At 42.0% G+C, this 21,154-nt stretch overlaps 1 long non-coding RNA gene across 1 annotated transcript in view; it reads right to left on the bottom strand.

The window, feature by feature from the left end:
* The window catches only part of LOC148000187 (uncharacterized), a 103,668-nt gene that overhangs the window by 65,890 nt on the left and 16,624 nt on the right, over positions 1 to 21,154 (bottom strand). The window contains exons 2-5 of the long non-coding RNA XR_015641694.1: positions 20,136 to 20,233; positions 11,011 to 11,094; positions 10,000 to 10,120; positions 6,157 to 6,230 (exon numbers count right to left, since the gene is read on the bottom strand). This is a non-coding gene — a long non-coding RNA (uncharacterized LOC148000187). The remainder of the gene's footprint in view (positions 1 to 6,156; positions 6,231 to 9,999; positions 10,121 to 11,010; positions 11,095 to 20,135; positions 20,234 to 21,154) is intronic.

A 21,154-nucleotide genomic window follows, 5' to 3' on the forward strand; every position in this document is an offset into this window, starting at 1 on the left:
GCTTTGTTCCGGTTAGTGAGTATTATCTTTGAGTGCAATAATAGTATACAGATTCCCTTTAAACACCTCTTTATTTTCCCACTGTCTACAATGAGTCTCATTTGTTTCTGTAATTGGTTCTGTAACTTGGGAGCTGCATGTTGCCATCTCAACACCCAGAAGACAGAAGAAAAAGGCAAGAATTCAAGTCCAGCCTCGGCTTCTTGAGACATCTGAGGCCACCCAGAACTATATAGCAAGACTGGGTTTAGGGTTGGGGAATGTTTGTGTGTTTGTTTGTTTGATTGTTTGTATATTTTGAGAGAGATCCTCACTGAGTAGTCCTAGCTGGCATGAAACTCAGAAGAGACATTAGCCTCTGCTTCCCAAGAACTAAGATTAAAGGTATGTCCCACCATGCCAGGTTATTTTATAATAAAACATTTTCTGGGGAAATCCAACACATATCTAAGGGAACCCCATGACAGACAAAAATATAGATACTACTAAAGTTCAACTTAGTGAATCAATGAGTTTTTTTAATTACTTACGGGACTACAGGGGTTACTTACCTACTGGAGCAAAAAATGACTCAAAGACAGTTGCTTCACCAAAGCCACACAGGTGACACCTCTCCGTAGCTCAGGAGGTTGGCAAATATCCTTTCCTGATCACTCAATTAATCTAAACCTCTTCTAGGCAGCTTGACTGGTTGGTCTCTGCTTCTTCCAGGGAGACAGTCCAGTCTCTTCTTTTCAGCTTGGCTTGTCTGAGAGTATATTAGACATCTTGACTGCTTACTCTGTCAGGGAGGGTTTTGGTGAATTTGGTCAGTTTCAGGAACTTATTGAGGATGTTGTAAATGATTTTCTCTTAGGGCTTAAGAAGCTTTCCTTTCAGTATAGAATGTTTCAGTCTCAGAGAAAACTGCTACACAACATGGAGGAGGGGCTGAGAATGGTGAATGAAGAAAAAGAAATAGACTCAGTGCTTGACCTCATGCAGAACATGATGGGACAGGAAGAATGAAGGGCTTGCCACAGAGATTTCAGTGGCTGTGCATTTGTGACTGACTTCCCATTCTGTAGAGATCTAGATGCATGTGATCTACCTCCCAGTCAAAGGCTACTGAAGTGTGTGGATAGAATTACTTTCATGGTACTAACAGCTTTTTCTGCTACAAGGCACAAATCTCAAAGAAAGTTTCCTAACTTCTGAGGATTAAGAAAAGAGTATACTCCCATGACACTGACCTTAAGTCATAGTACCATGGCCCAGGCCAGTGTAGGCTTTGAATATATTTCATATCTTTTGTGCAGCTACTATGCAATTCTTCTTTTCCTTGATGTTGGGGATGGTACTTAAGGCCTTGTACATGCTGGGAAAGCAGTCTATCAATGCCCTACATTTACAACCTGTGTTTAAACATTTGTTAGGTGCCAACACTGAACCCTGTCCTTAAGCATACATAAAGATGTTACCACTTTCTACCAAAGTATTCTCCCTGTAATTTAGGGGAAAGAAAACTTAAATTGTCAGGAGATGCTAAGTTAATGCACTATCCAAGGTGCACAGCTAGTCAGTAGCAAAGCCTGGCCTGACTCCTCTGAAGTCAAATGTGTGCATGCCTCCTCCAAGGAGGAATAATGCCATGGCAAGCTCCCCAAGAAAGTTGAGGGGCTGGATCAATCACTATGTCCTCCAGCTGTACCGATGGAAGGACTTTGTCTCACCAGCGATAGCTATTATAGCAGCAATAACTCAACCCCACAGACATTAACAACTTAGAATTTTAGAAGAATGATCCTTATCTACTCTATTACTGGAAACCACTTGGACTCGATTTTCTTTATATGAAGCTCAAGACACTTGTTTACACAAAGGCCATAATTAACAGAACTAAGAGTAATTCTTCATTTTAACAATATTTTGTGTATGTTTCTATAGAGTTTTAAACTCACTCATGTTCTGGCCAGTGGGGCACAAATTCAACAGCTTTGAACATAGGTTTGTCCTTTAGGTATTCTCTCTCTCTCTCTCTCTCTCTCTCTCTCTCTTTCTCTCTCTCTCTCTTTCTCTCTCTCTCTCACACACACACATGTGCACATACACACACATACACGCATGCACACGCACGCACACACACTATGCACACCCACATGTAAGCTCACACACACACATATGCACACACACGCACACACACACATATACGTGCACAAACACGCACACACACACGTGCGCACACACACACACACCTATACACACATACACACGCGCACACATGCACACACACATATATACACACACATACATGCACACACACATGCACACATATGAACACACATGCACACACACGCACATGTGCACACATGTGCATGCACACGCACACATACACACATACACACACATACATACTCACACATATGCACACACACATACGCACACACACATACACATACACACACATGCACACACGTGCACGCACACGCACGCATATGCACATACACTCACACAGTGCACACCTACCCACACACAATATGCACACACACGCATACACACACATTCACACACACATATGCACACACATATGCACACACATGCACTCACACACACACATACACACACATGCACACACGCACACACATGCACACACACATACACACACGCACATGTGCACACACACATACACATACACACACATGTGCACACACATGTGCACACAGACATGCACACATATGCACACAAATGCACACACACACGCACATGCACACACACGCACAGACATGCACGCACACACATACATATGTGCACACACATACGCACACACATGCACGCACACACATACACACATATGCACACACACACATGCACACACGAGCACATGTGCACACACGTGCATGTGCACACACTCATATGCACATATATGCACACACATATATATGCATACACACGCACACGCATGCATACACACACACACACACACACACACACACACACCACTTTCACTAACATGGCAATTGTTTGATAGCAGGAAGAAAGACAAAAATACATCACCTTTAAACTCCAAAGAATAGACATAGACTTTTAAGTTCTGGCTCTGAGGCTAGGTTGGTGAAAGACAAGAGTCTCTTTAATAATAGGAAAGCATTAAATAAATGTGAATTTTCAGAAAAGGCAAATGAAGACTCAGTCATGGCCAGTGGTCATGAGGATGCCATACTGGGATATGAGTGACAGGAAACAAAGCAGCCCTCACTCTGGATAAAAGGCAAATGGTGAAAGGGAAGAAGAAAGTTGAGCAGGAGATTGAGGGAACAGATATCAGTAAGAGGACGAGGGCGGAACTAGGGCTGGAGAGAGCCAGGAGCCAACAGAGGGGAAAGAGAAGGGTGAGGAGGGAAGCAAGCAGCCTAGAGAGCCCTCTTTGCCTACAGATGGCTCCAAGGGATGCCTGAGAGGATAAAGTTTCCCCAGCGAACCCCAAATTTGAGAAGAACCCTCCTAGTCAGTTTTTTAACTATTGAGGCAAGAGGAGACTCCTACAGTAAGAACACACCTCTCCTTTTGATTCCCTACCTCTGTCACTTTCTGCTCTCTCCCCTTGCCCCCAGGCTTACTCTGAGCCCCACTTCCTTAGACATCTATAGCCACATTCACAACAGTCTACCTGGGAACTGGAACACTCAATCCCGTGGCATCCAGAATCGGTCCTATACACCCAACCCAGAAAAATATTTTTGTCCTGTGTTTCTTCTTGGAGAGATGTTTAAGACTAGACCAGTTATACATCAGGGAAATGGCTCTGTTGGCTAAACACTTAACCATCCAAGTATAAGGAAAAGACTTTGGAAACCCAGGAACCCGCCCACCTGTAATTCCAGTCCTCAGAGAGGAGCTACTGAGCAAGGTGGTTACCCAGAAGAGCCAGTACCAAAGATCTCTGCGTTTAACTGAGAGACTGACCCACTGAATAAGGTGAAGAGCAATCAAGGAAGACTGCTAATGTCTGCTTTGGATTCATACTTGCACACATGTCTTTATGCAAACATGCATATATACACACACTGAGAGACAACAACAACAACAACAACAGACCGGAACCATTCTGTCAGAAAGTCAAATGATTAAACCACTTTCAAAACAGAAAAAAAAAATCTTGAGGGAAAAAGAAGTGAAGGAAGGAAAGCAGCAGGTTGCCCTGGCCCTGAGTCTGCGTCTGCTCCTCTATACCACAAAACAGCGCAGAAGAGAGGCGTTCCATTATCGTCATTTTTACACTTATTTTTATGTGTGCGGGTGTCTCGCCGGCATGTCTGTCTGTACACCACATGCCTGCAGTGCCTGCGAAAGCCTCAAGTGGATATTGGATCTCCTAGAGTGGAAGTTAAAGGCTCCTGTGGTTGCTGGGAACTGGACCAGCAAATGCTTTTAACCCCTGAGTCGCCTCTTCAGCCTCATTATCCTCTCTTAAAGAGAAGGACACTGGAGCTCAGAAAGCTTCAGTGACTTCCCGAAAGTCATTGCACAAGTATACAATGTCTATCATCCATCTATTGTGTATCCACACAACCAGAAATCAGGACTCAATGCCATCTCTGACAGAGGACAGAGGACTTGAACACAAGTTCCTCTCTAGCTCTCAGTTTCTGATCTGTGGAGTCAGTATCTTGTGACATGTTTTGGGAGACAGCTTTACAGGGTCTGTTAGAGGATGAGCTTGACATTAGTACAAATAATTGCTCAGGGCCCACACATACTTTTACAGCATTTCATGACCTATGTAAACAATTGAGTAATCAAGGCTAGCATACAGCATCATCTGGCAGACCAGTTTCCACAAAAGAAATACTAGTACGCCAGCAGGAGCCATTTGTATTCCAAGCTGACCCTAGCCTTGACAGAAAGGCATGATGCTCAGAGCTCCTAGACTACCTTGTAAAATCCCATGAGAAGAAGATAGGAGATTGCCCTAAAAAAGAGAAATTGAACCTGTATGTGGCTCAGTACAGTGCTAAGGAGTCCCATCTTGATGACACCAGAGCAGAACATTCTAAAACTCGAATAAGGAGCTCTGAAGGTACCCCTTATTGAGAGGAACCAAAACCAGGATGTGGTGTACTGTGGTCTCAGGACAGGACGTTTTAAAGAGATTCCAAAGTCTTTGTGAAAGTACCTCTCTTTGAGTCAGGCTCGGAGGAACTCAACACTTCTGCCCCCAGTATGTGAACTTCATGGGACTCTCCTAAGTTTTAGGCCACTCTTTCTGTGTTTGCTGTCCCATCCTCTCAAATACTGTAGTTACCAAGTAGGAGGTTGACAGCTACCACAGCGAACTCTGCCTATCAGGGACAAGAAAGTGAACCTAGTGCATGGACAAGCAAGCTCAATTCTTCAATGAATTACTAGCAAGTTCAGAGTTCGTGTTTGGAAATTTTAAACCGAGACTTCTACACAAGCCTACCCCTGACACTCACAGACTGGATGCAAATGTTATACAGGGGCTACAAATTACCCCTTTCTCTCTTAGTTCTCGCACCATACAAAAGACATTTTAATATGAATAGAAGTATCACAGCTATACAGTCAAGCTCTACATACTTGTCACCTGGTCATTCCACAGAAACCTTTTTATCCTTTGAGCACACAGAGGACACGATCATCCCTCAAAATGAATCTAGGAAGAAGCTCATGATTCTGCAAGAAATCCCATGCTTCTGAAACAATGCATTATCTAGAACAGGGCACATGTGGTCTGCTAGGTGGGGAGGGGAATATTCTTTGCCCTCCAGAACTTCTCATCCCATGCCACAGGAACAGATGGAAAGGGAACAGAGCTATCTAGCTCCCTGTTTGCCCAGATCCACAGTGATCTCATTCATGACATGATTTCCAAACCCAAGCCCCCCAGCTTTCAGATTCTGCAATATCCTCAGACCATTCCCCAACTGCTCGTTTGTTCTCATGTATAAGAATTTTTAGTTCCTATTAGAAATAGGAAGTCATCCTGAATCTGACCTTGAAGCCAATGTTATCCAAGAAAGAAGATATTATATCTTTTTCAAAGTCTGCAGAACCTGAATATTTATGATGTACCACATCAAGATGTCCTGGTGCAGAAATGTAATTCTTGTCACCTATGGCTACTGAAAAATTACTTTCTGGATACACTGGTGGCACCTTTTATCTTTGGAGGCTGACAGATAATGGAATTGCAACTTCCATGCGGTAATCTCCTCATTTTCTTGTGGTTTCTAGAAACAAACAAACAAAAAATGGTACAGAGTTAAACCCTATGGAAGACTGAGCAGACAAGAAAACAAAATATGCCTGTACCACAGGAAGCTCTGTCCTGGATGAGATCTGGGTCCTTTATTTTTCTTAACACTGTTCCCATTTGTGGGATAAGAATACCAATAAGGAAGGAGAAGAGTGGCTGTGAGATTTACCCCAAATGTCAAATCTAGGACAGGAAAAGCCCGAGTTCTTTGACATTACATGATATTGCAATATGAGATCTTTTAAAACTGGATGAAATCTTTCTTCTCTTTGAAATCTCCTCAACACTTTCCTCTTAATTTCCCTATGGTGGTTGAGTTATTTTAAAAATTGATATTTGCTATTTAGCCACATTCCTGATTATACAACTTCTAACTCTTTGGAGTTTCTGGAATGGATAGTGACTTTCTAAATGAGATTGCTAACGGTACCAGTAAGCTTCCTGATTAAGGTATGTTGGCAATGAAGCCTTGATAAGAAGTGTAGAAGTTTTAGCCCTGCCTTATAACCTGTAGGACGGAAGAACGGGTTGAAGGAAGGAAGAAATTGGATCAACTGATGTCCAATGACTTAACTGTGCTCACACAATGTTGTTCGGAGAGCTTCCCAATGTGGCAGTCATCCATGCACAGGAGCAAAGTGTGCATTAACTACACAAACTGCTGTTTTAACAACAGTTGGTATCTAGAGAGTCAAGGAATTGTTTGCCGACGTTGGAAGGCAGAAGACTGATCACCTGTATGTCCTGTGTCATCATCACTTAAGTTCTATATCTTTTTATTATTTTGATTACACTTTATTTGTGCAGTTATGTGCGCACACATATGTGCAATAGCATACATATGAGGTAGGAGGACAACGTGTGAGTCTCAGACTTCTCCTACCACCATGTGGGTCCCAGGGATAAGAAGCAGCTGGGCCTCACAGTGGGTGTTGCTTACCCACTGAGCCCTGTGTTGGCTGTTTTCCTCCTGTTGCTTTCCTTTACTTTGAATGCAGGAGCTTGCACTTCTTTCTTTTTATGGAATGTTTCACAGACTTGCATGTTTTCCTAGCTCAGACACTAGATCTTTGTGTCATTCCAAGTTCAGTATATGTGCTGCTCAAGTGAGAGCCCTACCTTGTATTTCTTATGATGCCTAACATGTGAGGCCTGGCTTAAAATAAAAAATTAATAATATTGATTTGACTCAAATTTTCCCTGTTCTGACGGTTCCTTGAGTCTTTTTCCGATGGTACACACTTAGGAAGGGTGACCAGAGCTAGGCTTGCACTCTGGAAGCATTTACAAATCATAGTAAGCAACCTACAAGGCAAAATGTGATCAACAGAGCATTATTGACACAATCATTATGAAGATAACCAACCATATTGGATTTGAGACCCATTCCACAGGGGGGAATAAATGCTTAGTGCTATAAACTAAGAATTAAAAATAAATATAAATAAATAAATAAATAGGCTAAAGAGGTCACAGACCCTTGAGGGAACCTTGCTATTTTTGTTTAGCTAAATTTACATGGCATAAACTACAATCCAAACACTTATTTTCATACCCATAGACAAATACTATTCTCATCTTTAATCGAAGAAGCTTTTCTTTGATGTGAACATCAATGAAATACATAGTCAGTCTCATAGCTGCCCAAGATGATTAGAATAAATGACAAGTTGGTGTTCGGACCTAAACAGGACAATTACACAGCTGTGACCAAGCTCATGGAACATTGCCAATGAGTTGGAAGATGAGAAGCAATGTAAAAAACTCTACCTCCAGGACATGACACAGCCTGATCTCCCAGCATCTATGCTTGTGTGCACTGGGCCTGCAGAAGACTGGGAGTGTCATAGTCATTCTTGGATTGGAAGTGCTCATTGGATTCTAGTCCTTCCTGCAGATCTATTAGCAACTAACAGATTGGAGTGAGGAAGAATATGGTCACTACCTTCAATTTTGTACCCAACACTGAGCTGACTAGGTTCCAGTGGATACTTCCAAACCTGTGCTGTGCTTCCAAACCTGTGCTTCCAAATGCTGTGTATGCAGTCCTCATCAAATCAGTCAGTTGTAGGAGCTAGAGAGGTGGCTCAGGAGCATTCACTGCTCTTTACTGAACCCAGGTTCTAGCTCCCAAAATCTACGTGGTGGTTCACAACCATCTGTAACTCTAGTTTCAGGGTGGTCCAATACCTTCTTCTGACCTCTGCAGGCTTATGCATATGTGTGGTACCCATACAGGCATATACATACATAAATAAACATTCACAAATAATAAAAAATAAATATTTTTAAAAATCAGTGAGTTCTGAGAAGGGGAAATAGATTAGACATCGGGGATAGATGAAGGGAGGGTACTGTATGACAGAGGAGGTAGGGATTGGAACAGGTGGGATGAGATGCAGGGAGATGAAGAGAGGGACAACTGGATGGGGGTGGGAGACATCTCTTGGAGTAGCTAGAAATCTATGACAATGGAAATTTCCAGGAATCCATGGTGGTGACCCATACTAAGACTACTAGCAACGGGATATGGAACCTTAACTGGCCATCTCCTATAACCAGGCAAGACTTCCAATGGAGGGATGGGGACACTAACCCAGTCACAGAATCTTAGACCCACAATTTGTCCTGCCAACGAGAAGTGCAGGGGTAAAATATGAAAGAGAATTTTGAAGGAATGGCCAACCAATGGCATGACTAGCTTCAGACCCATGAAAGGAGCCCTGCCACTAGTAATGATATTCTGCTACACTTGCAGACAAGTCTAGCATAACTTTCATCAGAGAGGCTTCACCTCGCAACTGATGGAAACAGATTCAGAGACCCATAGCCAAACATTAAGTGGCACTAGGGAAATCCTGTGGAAGAGGGGGAGGAAGGATTGAAGGAGCCAGAGAGGTCAAGGACACCACAAGAAAATCTACAGAATCAACTAACCTGGGTCCATAAGGGCTCATAGAGACTGAACTTTGAACCAGAGAGCATGCATGGATAGACCTAACCTCTCTGCACATATGTAATCGTTGTGCAGCTGGGTCTTCACGTGGGACTCCTAAAGTGAGATCAGGGGCTATCTCTGACTACATTGCATGCCTTTGAATCCCTTCCTTTAACTGGGCTGTCTTGTATACCCTCAATAAAAGATATGATAAGGCTGGTTGATATCCATGGGAGACCTCCCTTTTTTTGAGGAGAAAGGGAAGAGAGGTAGAAGAGGAGAGAGGAGAGGGAAGGGGGGTACTGGGAGGAGAGGAGGGAGGGGAAACTGAGATCCAGTGTAACGTAAATAAATGACTTAATTAATAATAAAAAGAATCAGTGAGTCACAGAACAAAAGCTAAAGCATGAATGTGAAGGGATTGGTAACAGGGGTAAAGGTAGGCAAGAAAAATGGGTAGAACAAGCAAAATGCACTATATCATGTTTGAAATTGTCAAAGAATAAATTAATCTATTTTTAAAGGTGGGGAGTGATCATGGCAAGTACTCAGGCTACATCTCCAAACATCCTCACACACCGCAATGAAGAAAGAATGACTAGGGCTATTATACAAGAAGGAAGGCAGCCGACTCTCAGGCCCCAGCACTCTGAAATAATGGAATTCAGACCTCATAACATGGGCTTCCATAACTCATATTCAAGTGGGCAAAGTGGTAAGTGCCATAGTCAAACACAGAATCTACTGTGTAAGGAACTAATAACCAGCTAAACTGATGAGAAAACTCCACAAACACAACACTCACAAGTCTTTGGACTCCTGACTCGCTGGGGCTGTTGTGTTTCAGACTCAGTTTTGTGGCCATTTCAGCAATGGATCCCAATTCCAGCTGCAAAGACTTTTCTCCAAAGAAACCCATAGATTAACTGCGATCAATAAAAAGAAAAAAGTAAGGAGCAGTTCTTCAATGTGTTCACCCTTGAGTGTCTAAGAGCTGCACCACAAAGTCAGCCTTCTTACATCTCTAGGGAATTAAACATTCCTTTCCCTAACGTCAAACCATTAGGAATAGTTATAATATGCAGAAGGCCTAGTGGCATGTGCAGGGAGATTTTTTTTACAAGACTCTCATATTATCTGAGGACTTTTAAACTTGTACAATGGCCCACACTTCTCAGCATCTTCTGCCCCATGTTGACACTTGTGGACATAAACATCTATGCCACATGTGGCAAACACCCTAAAAGTAGCAGAGATGAGGCCCTCCAACAGTAAAACCATACTGATATCTTTTAATCCTAGGAAAGGGACAGAAAAGGGTGAATTTGTCTTCCAATGCAATTCTGTTAGAAGGGACAGATGGCTACCTTCTTAGCTGGCCAAGCCATCGGTATGCACACGTAGCCAGGCTTGCATTTGGAAGGACAGACCTTCTGTACAGCTTGGGGAAATTCATAGAAGCATTAAGTAATGCAAGACATAGCTGAATTTGCAGAATCATGACCACACAGGACCATTTTGAAGCTTTTGTGACTTTTTTTAGTTCACTCTCTGCACCACAGTACACTTGACTCCCTTGCAAGACAATCTCTAATACATCATCCAACCTCTTTGCAAATGACCAAGTCCTGGGCTTTTCTCGGGGCCCTTGGGAGATTATTCTGAAAGCTGGAGAGCCAGAGTATTTCTTCCTGATATTGAGCATCAATCTTTCCTCGTCTTCGCTTCATCCCCATTGTCCTGTGCAGTAAACCCCTTCCCTCAGCACTGTCTTTTTTCTTTAGTGGTTACCAATGCATTTCTGGCACGTACTTACCTCACGGATTCAGCTTCCATGAACTCGAGCTGCAGAGATCAAGGAACATCAAAGAAATACAATGACAAATAAAGACTCCACCACCTGGCAGGCATAAACATAAATGAGATGTGAGCTCCAAATCTCAATAAAAGAAAGATCATCATCAATTCATCCTCTGCACGGAGCCCTGTGACAACAGCGGAATTACTCTGTGGTGAATGATGCCCTGCCTGTGGGATATGTTCTCCCTGTCATTCATTTCGGCAATCTAATGAGTTCTCCCTCCCCCAAAATGACTTTGTGAAACCTCAAATTTATTTCATATGTATCTTTAATTTCATCTACTTCCCACTTTTGTGTTTCATATCCTGTGCTACTGTAGAGGAGTTGCTGTCTGGTGTGTAAATTCTCATTGAGCAAACTGTTGGGAGCTAAGAGCTTGACAGAACCTTGCCTCAGGTAGAAAAGTCAAGCTGGGCTCTCAGCCGGGTGCTTCCTCAGGCAGCACCTGCCTTGTTTCCACACTGATGGGTACCGGGAAGATTTGGCTGTCTTCCTTCTACTTATAGAATCCTTTATATGATCCAGAAAAGCTCCAATAATTAAACATTGCTATTAAGTCTATTGACTCCAAACAAACAAAAAAAAAACATTGCTCATTTTATCTGTGATTCATATACCAATTCTTACTATAATGCCTAATCTAAAATGCCATTTCATGTCAATCAAATATGATTTACAGAACTTAATAGCTGGGTATTTCCTTAAGGGAGACTTCTTCTTAAGATGAACAAACTACGGTTACAGGAAAAACAAAGTTGGATCAATTTAAGTTCAACACAGTTTTTTAATTACTTTTTAAAATATATAATCAGACTTAGGGGTGTATCTCAGCTGGTAGAGCATTTTTAAAGTATAACCAACAGAAAGCCCCGGGTTCTGTTCCTAACAGCACATGTCAGGAGTTGTGGTGTAGGACTATAGTTCCCAAAATAGGGAAGTAGGGACAGAAGGACCAGAAGTTCAAGGTTACCCTGAGCTATAGACTGAACAGGTTGCCATCCTTGGCTATTATGAGAGCCCATCTCCAAACAGCAAGAAGGAAAGGCCATCACTGATCATCTATATGTTATAGAGCATGGAGATAAATACTCCATCCCTGCCCTCAAGGAACTCTCAGACTAGTGGAAACAATGGACAGGCGATTAGAAGCCTGTGCTCATGATTAATAAGCATAGTTAACCTCCAGGAGCCATGGAAGAGTGGTTCCAGAAACATCCATACACCAAATCCAAGGGTGTTCAAGTCCCTTAGACAGTATGGTGCTCAAGGCCCTCATACCAAATGCTTCATCTGACCCACAAAATCATTTCCATATTAATTATCAGTTTCCATATTAATAGTTACTTAAATGAAAATGCTGTGTAAGGAGTTATTACTTAAGGAATAATGACTTAAGTCTGAGCCAAGCGTGGTGGCATAACCCTGTAATCTTATCACTCAGGAGGTAAAGGCATGAGGACTGTGAGTTCACAATCAGTATAGGCTATGCACTGAGATCCTGATTCAGAACAAAATGTCTGTGCATATTCACAGACACAACATTTTTCAAACGTTTTTTTATCTGTGGCTGGTTGAATCCCAAAATGTAGAACACATGGAAATGAAGGACCGGCTGTAACTCAGCTAAGCGCAGGACGCCTTAGGAAAGTGCCAGAAGGACTCCTAGCCCAGGTATGTCTTTTTCATCTTTAACTTTCGACACTCTCTAAGATGATCTCAGGTTATAGTCAGAGCAGCCTTCTTAAGTGTGAAGAAGAGAAATCATGCCTCTGTTTTAAACTCTTCAGGGATTTTACACATTCATAATAAAACTCAAACTTCACGCCGCAGTATATGCACACTCCCTCTGCACCCCCTGCCACGTGCAGCCAAGTTCATCTAATTTCAGCTCCACCAACCTGCTTCCAGGTTCTAGACCGCAGTCTTTCTGTCCTGTTCAGCCTTCCCGCATGTTCCTTCCCTTTGTTAAGTCTGAAATGCTCTCTGTACCACAAGTACCGCCAACCTCTTCAGCTCCTCACTGTGTTACCTGGTTTACCTGGATAGCTCATTGTCACCAGATAGCTCATTAGTTTACTTTCTCAAAAGCTGCCTAGCAGCTGCCTCTCTTTCTTCCCACCCTCATGTGCTGTGCCTATGCCTTAGTCACCTTTGTTCCATGTTCTTTCTCTCACTTTCTGTGTCTGTGTCTCTATCTCTGTCTCACCTCCTCCCCATCCTTCTCTCCCCCCTCTTTCTCCCCCTACCATTCCTCATTCCTTCCCCCATCAGCTCTTATAATTTTTGCCTTAAATTCATTTGTGTTTCCATTTTAATGCTTGTCTTTCCAGGTGATGGGACACTGGGACACAGAAGAGAACTCTGGACCTCCTTGCATAGGACATGATCATCTGCTCTGTTATTACTAACCTTTGAAACTGTTCATTGATTCAGAGGTCAATCTGCAGTAATGCATCTTTCTTGATGGCAAAAGTAACGGCTGCATACGGCAGCTGAGCACTTGAAATGTGGCCAGTGCAAATAATGAACTCAACTTTTAACTTTAATTAATTTAGAGTTAGATGCCCTCTGCTTAAAATGCTGTGTGCATGGGGCCAGCTACACTGAACGATACAAACAAATGTAACAGTAAATGTCAAATACTAAAATAACTGATTACGTTTTCCTGTGTGTATTGGTGATCCATTTGAATCTTGACTCTAAGGACAATTTAATTCATTTTTAATCCAAATTTGACTGGTTTGTACAAACATATAGGGAAGAAAATAGAAAAATATGTAGCACTACATATCTATGATACCAGCACTTGGGAGGCTTCAGGCAGAAGAATGAGGTAGGAGGATGCTGAATTCAAGGCCAACCTGGGCTACATATCAAGTCTAGAGCCAGTCTAGGTTAAACAGTGAGACCCATATTGATTTTTTTTAAGTTCTTTTTTTTTCTTTTTTTGCTTTGTGTTTAATTTTTGCCTTTCTGGGGAGTGGGGCATGTGTTTGTTTACTTGTCCATATGATCAGATTGCTGAGATAGGCTTCTCCAGGACTGTGTTGATAGTGTCATTTTGATTCTGGACTTAAGAAGTAAACTGAAAACTGAGATAAATATCTACATGACCGAAGAGGGGAGAAAAAGACACTCTTAAGTAAATAAGTCTAGTCATGCCATGACCTAAATAATAATAGTTTTAGGGTCACAATTTTTTACCTTTATCTTTGGAAATATATGAAGGGAGATATATGAGGAGAGGCAACAATGCTGGAGCTGAGACAACTGGACAGAGAAGTACATGGGTCACCATTTGAGTGAGTCCCTCTGAAACAGTTTCAGTTTAGTTTGGACACACCCTACTCAACTCTCTCATATATCTGTTATCTAAATGTTATCATCTAGAGGTTAATGTAAAATGCATGTTTGGAGTGCTGTCAAAGGTATTCTATGGAATTCTATACCCAGCTACTGATAAATGGAGGAAAATTCAAGTATCATTCCCAGGAAGCAGAAAATTAAATAGTGGCAGAATAATTTTGAAGAGTTACCAATAAAACTTATTAGGGTTAAAAATAAATAAAAGTGTATTTTGAACCAGGGTCCCACTGGAGTGAATTCTTTGCTAAAAACTGATTGCTCTGAGCTTCCAGGAACACATGATTTCATTTCAATTGAACGATATTGCTCACACTGGCCAACATCTTTGTAATGTTGTCATTGACTTAAACGAAAAAATTCATTCGGGATGATAAAAGCAAACTCTTGTCCCATGAAGGTGTAGCCAGGAACAAAGACAGGATTCAATGTTCGAGACCCAGACTTGCTCAAGTTATCATGAAGCAGGACGCTCTACCCAAACCGAGTGGCCTTGGAACTCTCTATTCATCCTAGACAAATCTCAGTCTGAAACACAACAGCTCATAGGTGCTCACCTGAGATGCTAGCACAAGGAAGCAAATGAAAAACTAGGATGGGAATATAACTTTTCATCAGAAATAACTGGGGATGATATCTTAAATTCTTTCTGAACCTGAAATGGTGCTTTTTAATTTTAGAATTACTTACCTGAAAGCTTAAACTAAAATATGACTAGTTTCTCATTCCTAGATTAAAAATAAGCCTGCCTGTTGTATTTCCTTTTTGTCAGACGACGTTAATTCTATGCCCTTTGGCCCCCATCTTGTCTGCTTTGTCCCTAAGCCTGACATTGTCTTTGTTTGAGAACAATCATCACTGAAGTGATATATAAACCTACTTTTAAAGTTCTTCAAGTACAATTGCCTAACATGTAATAGTTACCATCTTACTAAATTCATATACAGCACTGCAATATTCTTATATCCCCTGCCAAGAAAACAAGGCTGAATACGGAATGACACCTGAGTGCCACCAGCATTCCTGTGTCTTAAATCTCTGGGCACAAAATCTAGCTCCTGTATTATTTTCTCTAAGCTTAAAAGTATTCCTTTATTCTCTGAAGTTAACTGGTACCCACAAGAAATTCTTCAAAATCTCTATGAGTAAACTGATGTTTTTTCCTCTGTCACTTTCAGAACTTCCACTCGGTTCTTAGTTATTCACCATCTCACTCTGCAATTTCATACTTTTTAAAGAAAGTCTGGCTTGCCTTGTGGATTTTCAAATCAATCTCCAAGCCATCTGTCTATCTGTCTGCCTGCCTGCCTGCCTGCCTGCCTGCCTGCCTGCCTGCCTACACATAAGATTCAGTGTCTTAATATGTTGCCAACGCTAATCTCTACCTCCAGAACTCAAGAGATCCTCCTGCCTCAGCCTCTCATTTAAGTACCTGGGACTACAAGTGTGTACCACAACGCTCATGGGCCTTGTGTGTTGCCCTTATTGGTTGGTTGGTTGACTGGTTGGTTGGTTGGCTGGTTGGTTGGTTGGCTGGCTGGTTGGTTGGTTGGTTGGTTGGTTGGTTGGCTGGCTGACTGGCTGGCTGGCTGGCTGGCTGGCTTTCGATTTTTTGAGCCAGAGTGTTTCATGTATCCTAGTCGGACCTATATCTACTGAGCCCCCTACCCACACCTATAGAAGTGCTGGGACTATATACATTTACCACCATATCCTACCCATAGGCCTTTAAAAGTAAGCCTTGCTTTTCTTATGTTTTGTAAAATTCTCACCTATTATATCTTTGAATATTTCTTGAGTGCTCACAAATATCTCACCCTAGAATTCTTAATAAATACATTAAGAGCTTTCTATATTTTGCCTGTAAATTTAACTTTTGTTTGAACGTTTACCTGCAGAAATCTGTAATGATTATCTTAGACCATAGAAGCTATAGAAACAGAAAGGGATTCTGTGGCAGACACCAGATGGGCCGGATGTTCTTGTATGCCATCCATTAAAAGTAAAACATTGTTCCTGCACCCATTAGAGGAATCTGTTTCTGTTTTTTCTATACAAATTCTGTAGCCTCTTTTCTGACCCTTGCTTGGGTCCCAGTGGGGAGTTCCTTCCTGAAAAAGATTATATTTGCTACCCAATTGACCCCAGGCTTGGCTTGTGTCTCTTCAGTCATTAATATGAGCATCTTCCAACAGAAGGGTGTGTGTGTGTGTGTGTGTGTGTGTGTGTGTGTGTGTGTGTGGTGTGTCTGTGTGTATGTGTGTGTGTACCTGTGTGTGTACCCGTTCATGTGTGTGCATGTGTGCCTGTATGTATGTATACCTTTGTGCATGTGTGCAGGTGTGTGTACCTGTGCACGTGTGTATGTGTGTGCATGTGTATATCTGGGTGTTTATGTGTGTGCATGTGTGTATGTGGGTGTGCATGTGTGTGCATGTGTATCTGTGTGTGCATGTGTATCTGTGTGTGGGGGGTATATATGTGTACATGCGTGTGTGTGTGTGTGTGTGTGTGTGTGTGTGTGTGTGTGTGTGATCAGTTCCATTAATCTGCTCCATACTCTATCTACTCATGATCACATCTCATCTTCCTAATCTTCAGGTGGATGTTGGAATCAAAGAATGAGTTCTCAACCTGCTGCAGCTGGTTTTTATTTTACTACCAGTCCAAGGTAGCAGCTAGACTCTTGGTACTGTTTGTCTATCCTTTTTAATCTAAATCAGAGTGCCCAGGTTACTCACACCCCTTCTATCATGTGCTAGAAAGAGTATACGCCTACGTTTGTGTAGTGTTGATCAAATGACCTCATGTAAGTTGATTTTCCTTCCACAAACCTTAATTTCCTCATCTGAAAAGTGGAGAGCCCAGTCCTGCGTCACACAGCTCTCGAGAGAACTGAAAGATAAAGTAGGGCAAGTCCCAACCCCAGGGCTGCTAAGTGATGCATGTTATTGAATGTTAGTATCTCTCTCTCTCTTCATCACAATCTCTCCTAAAGAACTGTCTCTCTCATCTTTCTAGTAGTTGTTAGTCCTGCCCATCCTGCAATGGCATTATGGTATTTTGTAAAACAGATTATAAGACTGAATTCATAGAGTTTCAAGGAATATTATCCTAACTAAAGTCTCAATAAGAGTAAAGGAAAACATGAGCCTAAAGTTGTGTGGAATCCTGAGTTGGCCTCTTCATTTGACTTGAGATCATTCAGCTAAATTCTTTCCTTTAAGGATCACTGCCAACAGCCAAGTGAAAAATGTGAACACAGTAAATAATGCAAGTCAGCTAGGCAGCATGTTCTACATGCCGTTCTACACATATATTTACACGCCAAGTGCTGACAAGATGGATCATCTTCAGCCAGGCAGAGAAAAAGCAATTACTCCTGATGATTATCCCAGACCCGATACTAGCCAGGGCCTAGATCCCTTCCAGGGTTTGCATCTCTCCCATGATAGAAGTTCTTGTTAAAAGAGCAAGAAAGACATGTGTGGTTATGTCATCTTTGTTCTAACTTTTGCTAAGTCCAAGCCAAGAAGCAGAGCTGACATTGCAAAACACCAGCAGTGTAACCCACTCCCAGCCTCACCCAATCTGGCTCAAGCACCACCCTGTTCCAAAAGAGTGACCATGGATGCTGGGAAGGTGGTGTACCTAGAGCACATGGATGCTGGGAAGTGGGTTACCTAGAGCACATGGATGCTGGGAAGGTGGTGTACCTAGAGCACATGGATGCTGGGAAGTGGGTTACCTAGAGCACATGGATGCTGGGAAGGTGGTGTACCTAGAGCACATGGATGCTGGGAAGTGGGTTACCTAGAGCACATGGATGCTAGGAAGTGGGTGTACCTAGATCACATGGATGCTGGGAAGTGGGTGTACCTAGATCACATGGATGCTGGGAAGGTGGTGTACCTAGAGCGCATGGATGTTCTGCATCCCTCCACTCATCACCTGGCCCTGCACATCTTCCATTTGGCAGCTCTTGAATTGTTTCTTTTATAGTGGTAAATAGAAAATCCTCTTGAGTTCTGTGAATCCTTCCAGAAAAATCATTAATGACCTCAGCCCAGGCCAAGAAGTGCTGAAAATCACAGCTATCTCTAGATTTATAGGTGTCAGTGATGAAGCATGGATGAGTCAACTAGGAACTCCATTAGTGGCTGTTGATGACTTGGGGGACTGATCCCTCTAACTTGTGGGCTCTGATGCTAATATCAGATAGACAATGACAAAATTAAACTGAATTGGACACTTTGATGGCATTCATGAATTGTAAAAATGGCACACTTTGTTTTAGTAGGGATATCAGAAAATACCACATATCTGAAAACTTCCTACCCTGCCCTAGATGTCTATCCTCTGTTATATTTGATGTTGTTTGACCCCTAGACATAGTCCAAAACTTTATACATCCTAATTCCAAAATGGGCCCTAGACTACAAGATCGTCCCTTTCTCTTCCCTTCTCTCCCATGTCCAGCACAAATAGATCCAAAATGTGTATATTATCTTCTGCTTTTTCCTGTCTATTTCTCTGAGCATCAGGAAAGCAGGTGTCTGCTTTCCTGTAAACTTGAAGCACACTTGCCTTCTCAAAATTATTCTCCATTTCTCTACCTAATATCAGTTTGCCCTGCTTTGAACAACCCACCATTTTCTCCTGCATGTTTGAACAGCTTGATCATGCTCTGTCTGCATCACACCTTTCTAATGCCCATGTGTCCATTTCCTGGTTACTCTAAACTCCTGCTTGCAGACCGTTCACAGGCAAGTTTGAGAAGCATATTTGAATCGGCACTGCTCCCATGCTGGGATGGTGGTGAGCATCTGACACTCACAGGATGAATGCATTCAGTCAGTTTTACTTTTTGGAACCCACTGGCTTCAAGAGTCAAGTTAATCCTAGAGCTAAACACTTGCAAGAGTTGCTAAGTAAAGGAGTCCTGTTCTGTTCTTTTCCATACATGAGGACATAGAAAGAGTCAAACTTAGAATTTGTGTCATTTAACAAGAGAATAAATGTTAAGAAATGTGATAGGTGTCGTTGTGTGATCATCAGGGTGTACTTACACAAGTCTAGATGGTAATATCCTATTATTGCACAACAGGGTCATACAATACAAAGTATTGCTCTTAGCTACAAATGTTATAATGCTGAATACTAAAGTCAGTCATAACACAGTGGGAGGTACTTTTGCACCCAAACATGTCCAAACTTAGAAAAGGTGCAGTAAAAACTACTGTGAAGAGGATTCCTTTGCTGCATTATAATTTTATGAGCCTTCCATCACAGTATGTGGTCCATTGTTGACAGAGCTGTCACTACACTTTCTGTGATTATATTGGGCTATGCTTCTCACTGTGTTTCTTTACTTTGGCCCAGAAGATTGCTTTATAGATCAGGCAACTTTTGAACCCAAATCAACCCCCGAAGAATAAAAGAAATACCTTGTGTTTTTTCATCTAGAAAGATAGCTTTTGTTGACTATTGTTTTTCTGTCATTTTTCCAAACATCTTGAAAGCTTCAGAACTCAAAGAATTCCGAGAATGATTATGAAGTGCTGTGTTTTTTTAGCCTGTAGACTCCAAGCTATTGTCTATCATCTGATGATCTAGGAAGAAGTCAAAACTTTCCTTGCCAATATTTGTTCTTTATTCTTCCCCAAAGAAGTTAAAAACCATAAAACTCTGGACACGTTCTGCTCACATCTACCAACCTTGGAGATTGATGGCCATCCCTGTATCTCCCCACACAGAGAGCTGCCACAGCTCCAGAGAGGAACGTCCTCCTAAACTGAACACCTGATGAGACGTCCTAGAGGAGAGAAATGAGACAGAAACCGAAAGGGACTGAGCACCAATCTCTATTAAGCTGATTCAACTGAAAATAAAAACAGCTCAACCGCTGCCTTCACTATGCAGGAGACACCTCTGTTTTATTGCCATAGTAAATTCAGACCAGAAAGCGACAGGATATTGGCATTTCAATCAGGGTGCTTCAAAAGGGCACATGAGCATGTGCGCACATTCAGGCAAGCACACACTCACATGTACTTGCCCTGCCCAGCCCACTCGGCTTGCTGTACTGAAAGCTATATGAAAGAAAATCTCGAGGATGTCCAGAGATCAATGCAAAGATTCAAAGGATGAATTATACAGGTCCTTATAAAAGAACGGGGAGCCATTCCTTACCAATAGAGATGTGAAATATATCCCTCTGCTCCTCAGGCTGAACAGAAGAGAAAACAAACCAACTACCTGGGAAGATGTATTCTCACAAAGTACATGAGCCTCAGACTGAATGCCCGCTGTTCACCTGTCTTTCCTAAGAACTAAAGATCTGTGATGTTACCAGGGTAATGGCCACCCACCTGGCACCTTCGATCACATGGTAATGGGGCTGTGTCATTTCAGGACTGAAATAAAGAGACATTATCAAATAGGTATGTGAAGAGTAGGGATATAGGAAACAGGGCCATATTTCAAGTGGTCAGGAAGTGAAAATTTTACGAGTTACATCTACTGTGGGACACTGCATTATATTTTTCCAGGTATAGACATTATACAAGGGTAAATTGTTCTCTGCGCATTTGTATTTATATTCTGTCAGCTTTCTTGCCACTGGGAAAATAATGGCTCTGTCTACATATGTCAGATGAGCTTTATAATGGAAGTTGTAGCCTATTTCTAAATAAATTATTAAATCAACAGCTCTTTAATGAAATGAGATTGTCTG

This window comes from Rattus norvegicus, chromosome 17 (assembly GCF_021556685.1).
Source record: "Rattus norvegicus strain SHRSP/BbbUtx chromosome 17, alternate assembly SHRSP_T2T, whole genome shotgun sequence".
Classification (NCBI taxonomy): Eukaryota; Metazoa; Chordata; class Mammalia; order Rodentia; family Muridae; genus Rattus; species Rattus norvegicus.